Consider the following 5,794-nt stretch of genomic DNA (forward strand, 5'->3'; position numbering starts at 1 on the left):
TACGAACAACCCTTGATGGATTCCAAGTTGTGGTTTTTTATCCTTCATGGCTTTCCTAGTGCTAAAAATTTGTGAAATGGTACATGCATGTTTAGTAGATCCTGATCTAGGGATCCAAAACTGATGTATCATCCTCTAAAATCACTTGCATCCAAGAAAATTTTCATTATCTTGGGTTCCATATGCTTTGAGTGTTGGGCAATCTTGTTCCAAATCCAGTCTCCTTGCAGTTGGAAACACTCCCCTTTTCGTGTACTTATAATCAGGCCTTGCTCCAAGATACTTTGCAGCATTTGGTGTCTTTCCAGTGGACTTCTTGTTCCTTTTGTTTGAATTTCTTCCTCATTTTCTCTTCAAAGAAGAAGCTTAAAGCAGCCTCTCCTTGGGCTTGTTTAGTAGTATTAGCATTCTTTCATTTGCTCGAACCACCATCAACAATCCTTTTTGAATGATTTGGTGATCATTGCATAGGGAAAATATGAATATCTTTTACTATCACAAAATCGATGTTGTCCATAATCAACACCATGTTGATGTTAGACAAACATTTCGTGAGGTTCTCACCATATAGTAACCTTCTAGAGATTAGAGAGAGTATGGGGTGGGAAGCCTAAAGCTATGATTATCAACTAAGTAGAAATCAACACATTGCTTGACAAACATGTATTCATTAAATTTTTAGAAATAGCATAACATACAAAATGTTTTTAGATAAGAAAAATACTAAAACACTTATCTTCTATTTCTTAGGTACTTTAACTAGCCATGAACCCATGTGTCTCGGTAGGCGAGAGTCACAAATATTCACTTAGTTAAATAGAGAAACATCTCAATTAATAAAATTTCATAGAATTTTATTAACTACCTATCCATACGATAAAAGTAACGAAAACTCATGTGTCCCAGTAGGCGAGAGTCACAAATATTTCTTACTTTATGAGTTTGACCCACAGTTTCGATTATTATAGACTTAATTCCTATAATCATCATAGGGATGAGTCTATAGAAAGTCCATCTATAACCATCTATCCTAAGAAATTTAACCGTGTTAAGAAGTCCAGCGACCACCTTCCGTAGGGAGGCAAAATCAAAGTGCCATGAGGCACCACTGAACTCTAACCTTGTTAAATCAACTATGGAGATCGAATTCAACTTTATAAAACTCATTATTAAATCTTTTAGTATTTTTATTCTTTTTGAAAAATATTGATAAATGAGTTTTAGACTCATTTATCTATGTGTTTTTTTAGGAAAAATATTAGGTGTTTGTTTTGTTTTGTTCTAGTTTACGTTTGTTTTTGTATGTTTTCAGGTGTCGAAGGGCTTAGGTGACTTGGGTGTGGAAACATGGTGGAAAATCGACAAAATGAAAAAAATTGGTGGAAAATGTGTTTCGGAGCACTTTCTGCGACCGCATGAAGTGTGTCTTGCGGCCGCAACTCCAGAGAAGTTTTTGCATTTCTAGAGCATTCCTGCGACCGCAGGAATGACATCCTACAACCGCAGGATATGTCTACAAAAGAGAAAAATGCAGATTTTTAATTAAGGGTGTTTTAGTCATTTCATGTTTAACAAAACACTAATTAGGTTTAAATGATGATAAATGAGAGGGAAGAAGGCACTTTTTGATATCTGGACTGGGAGAGGAGGCTAAGGAGGCTTTGGATGACGATTGGATTGATCATCTACAGTTCTTTTCTTTTCTTTTCTTTTTCTTTTAGTTTATGTTAATTTCATGATTATGGATTTCTTAATGATAAACATGAACTAAATTTCTGTTTAGGTTTTCTAATTGACTCTCTTGAAACTCTATTATGATTTAATGCATTTATCTATTTCTTCCTCATCTGAAATCTATTCAGTTTGTGTTTATTGTGTATGTGATTGATTGATCAACTTTTACATACGAATTATGAATTTGAATCAAAATCTGAAAAGTGAGATTTAAATATGCTAAAATTGAATAGACATAGATTTCAATTTAGAACAAGAGTATCAAATTGGTTTATATGATTTATGACTGTATTAATTGCTTCCTATTGTTTGAATTGATCATAGAAATATAGGGAATTCACATTAGGTCGAGTTTTCTATTTCTTAACTCGAATAGTTAACACTTTTGCATGCCGATCATTTCAGTGAGAAGAGTTTCAGTAATAATTGAATTAAAGAATAATAGAGTGGATAGTAGAGAAGATTAGGATTCCTAATTATTTTACAGTGAATTTAATCCTTGTGTTCTTGTTATTATTTGATTTCTGCAATTTTTATTTATTTCTGTTTTCTTGTTTTAAAAATTCACAAATCTAGTTTTCATTAGTCAAATAGAAACTAAAAATTAATTATTTGGTAATTGATAAATCAGTCTCCGTGGGAACGATATCGGTCTTACCGAAATAAACTACAAAAGCGTATACTTATGTAGCTTTAAATTTCACAACAAGTTTTTGGCGCCGTTGTTGTGGACTGAAAAATTATCAATATTAAAATAGTTAATTTTATTTCTAATTTGGTTGTCTTTCACATAATTTCTAATTTGTTTGGCTGCGGTTGTTCTTTATTTCAGGTATTTTCCTTATATGCGCAGTAGAAGGGGAGTTGACAGTCCAATTCCAATTAATCTTGAGATCGAGAAAGAGTGCAAGCGAAACAAAAAAAACAAGAGGGCTGAAAGTTCCACTGTTGTTATAGCAGATATTAATAACAACAGTGTGGAAAACATGAGCGGGGGAGCACCACAAAATCATAATCCTGCCCGTCAAAGAGCTCTACGGGACTATGTACTCCCTACTGTCACAAGGGTACACTCATGCATCCGTCCTCCAGCAGTAGAGGCAAATAATTTTGAGATCAAGCCTGCTATATTGCAGATGGTCCAAACTGCTGTTCAATTTAGTGGCCTCCCCACTGAAGACCCCAATATGCACATAGCCAATTTCCTGGAGTTGTGTGCTACTTTCAAGATGAATGGGGTGAGTGATGATGCCATTAGATTGTGCTTGTTCCCATTTTCACTACGGGAGCGAGCGAAAAGTTGGCTGAATTCACTTGAGGCCAATACTATCACCACTTGGGATGCTCTAGCTCAGAAGATTTTAGCGAAGTTCTTTCCACTTGCTAAGGCTGCTAAACTGAGAGGGGAGATCAATAACTTCTCTCAATTTGAGGGAGAATCCTTGTATGATGCTTGGGAGAGGTTCAAGGATTTAATCAGAAAATGTCCCCACCACGATATTGAGAAGTGGATGTTGGTCCACTACTTTTACAATGGTTTGTGCGATACCACTCGCACAATCATTGATGCAGCAGCGGGTGGAGCGTTTATGAGCAAAAGTGCTAATGAAGCTTATGAACTCTTAGAGGAAGTGGCCACTAATAATTACTAATGGCCAAGTGAACGAGCGGGCAGTAATAAAAAGGTTACAGGGGTTCACGAATTAGATGCCATCACAACCTTAACTGCTCAAGTTGCGTCTCTAACTAAGCAGAAGCAACAAAATACCATGTCTGCGCAGGTTGTGCAAGCCCAAGTAATGTGTGAATTCTGTGGTGGGGTCTCATCCTTTTGACCAGTGCCAAGCTGCTTTAGATCCCAACAATGTCCCATTAGTTCAAGCTCAAGTTCAGGCAGTGGGTAATTTTTAGAGGCCCTACAACAACCCCTACTCTAACTCGTATAATCAAGGGTGGAGAAACCATGCTAACTTTTCTTGGAGAAATAATCAAGGCCAAAAACAATCGTTTCAACCACAGTATCGACGGCCTATGACTCAAGCTCCACCACAAGCATCAAACTCTCAGTAACCTAGGCCACCAGCTCCTACAGAACAACCTAGTGAATTGCAGGCTGCCCTATTGACTCTCACCAACACTCAAACTCAGTTTATGACTGAGACTAGATCCGCCAACAGAAATTTGGAGATGCAAGTGGGGCAATTGGCCAATATGTTGAATACTAGGCCTCGAGGGAATTTTCCTAGCAATACTTTGGTAAATCCTAAGGAGAAATGCAAAGCTATCACTCTGAGGGGCGGGAAAGAAATTGAGGGTCCTTCTCTAAAAGGGACTCAAGAAAAAAAGGCAGAAGAAGAGGAGAGTTATGAAAAAGTTGAGTCCCAAGTGGAGAAAAAGGTTACTGAAGATCTTACAATCCAAGAGAAGATTCAACTGGTAGTTGTTGATTCTAATGTCAAAATCCTGTATCCATAACGACTCCAGAAGAATTCTCTTGACAAACAATTCTCAAAGTTTCTTGAGGTGTTTAAAAAGCTTCACATTAACATCCCATTTACTGAGGCTTTGGAGCAAATGTTGAGTTATGTGAAATTCATGAAGGAGATTCTGTCCAAGAAGAGGAAGATGGAGGATTATGAGACGGCGGCGCTCACTGAAGAGTGCAGTGCCATTCTGCAAAGGAAGCTTCCTCAGAAACTAAGAGATCCTGGGAGTTTCACAATACCCTGCACTATTGGGAATTTTGAGAGCATGAATGCTCTATGTGATTTGGGGGCGAGCATTAATCTAATGTCGCTTTCTGTGTTCAGAAGATTGAAGCTTGGGGAAGCAAGACCTACAACAGTGACTCTTCAGTTGGCAGACAGATCAATAGCACATCCTCGGGGTATTATTGAAGATTTTTTGGTAAAAGTGGACAAGTTCATCTTCCTAGAAGACTTTACTGTACTTGATATGGAGGAGGATGCCAACGTCCCAATCATTCTTGGAAGACCATTCTTAGCCACAGGACGAGCTTTAATCGACGTACAAAAGGGGGAGTTAAGGTTGCAAGTCCAAAATGAGGAAATAAGTTTTAATCTTTTTGCAGCAACTGAAATTCCTACCTGTTGTAGAGTTTATGTGGTGAATGATTGTCAAGAATCAATTGGTAAAAAGAAGAAGAAGAACAAAGAACGATTTCGAACAGTTCGACGTCGTATGAAAAGATTATTGTGTGGCAAGTTTGAAGGTTTCGATGACATTGGGGGTAATTTCAATATTCTCAACAGTGGAAGGGAATTCTCCTCGTATGACACGATGGCTCTCAAGGATGCAAGGGGTGGACTTGACCCAAGTTGAAGGTGTAGAGAGTTCAGCATCCGGCTAAATGATGTTAATGACAGCGCTTTTGGGAGGCATCCCATTCTTTTAGTTGTTTTGCTTTAGTTTTGAACAATTTTAAGTGTTGTTTTGGTTTTTATTATTTTGGACTATTTTGTTTTTTGATTATTTTTGTAAGTTAAACCGTGAAAAGCGTGAAAAAAAAAAGGAAAAGAACAAAAATAAATAAATAAACAAACAAATCTGAAAAAAAAAATAGAAAAAAAAAAGAGAAGAATAAAAATTGATGAAAGTGTGGTTTATAGAACAATCCTGCGACCGCAGGAATCACTTTCTACGGCTGCAGGATCAGAGAGCTGGGCGAAAATAGAGCTATCCTGCGACTGCAGGATGAGCATGTTGCGACCGCAGGTCCAGAGCTCCAGGCGAAATGGGGACATTCCTACGACCGCAGGAATGGTGTCCTGCGGCCATGGAACCCCGTATTCTTCTTTTAAAAAAAATAATAATATATTTGCATCAGGCTTCTTCTTTTACTATTTTCATTTTCATCTTCTCATTTTAATCTTCTTTTTCTCCCCAAAATCTGATTCTCTCCTTCTTTCATTTTTTTTTTTTATTTTCTCAAGAGGCCATCTCACTCTAAGGTTTTGTAAGTCTAATCCTTTTCTACTCATTTTCATATCTCTCCATTATCATCTACCATTGTAAGTCCCCTCCCTGTTTCTCCTTTCAA

At 37.3% G+C, this 5,794-nt stretch overlaps 1 non-coding gene across 1 annotated transcript; it reads right to left on the bottom strand.

Annotated features, from left to right (window-relative positions):
• Positions 1-3,128: 3,128 nt before the first annotated feature.
• On the bottom strand, positions 3,129-3,235 carry LOC133827746 (small nucleolar RNA R71). Its single transcript, XR_009890396.1, has one exon. It is a non-coding gene; the product is annotated as a small nucleolar RNA R71 (small nucleolar RNA).
• Between the last annotated feature and the right edge of the window lie 2,559 nt (positions 3,236-5,794).

Source organism: Humulus lupulus, chromosome 3, assembly GCF_963169125.1.
Source record: "Humulus lupulus chromosome 3, drHumLupu1.1, whole genome shotgun sequence".
In the NCBI taxonomy this organism is placed as follows: Eukaryota; Viridiplantae; Streptophyta; class Magnoliopsida; order Rosales; family Cannabaceae; genus Humulus; species Humulus lupulus.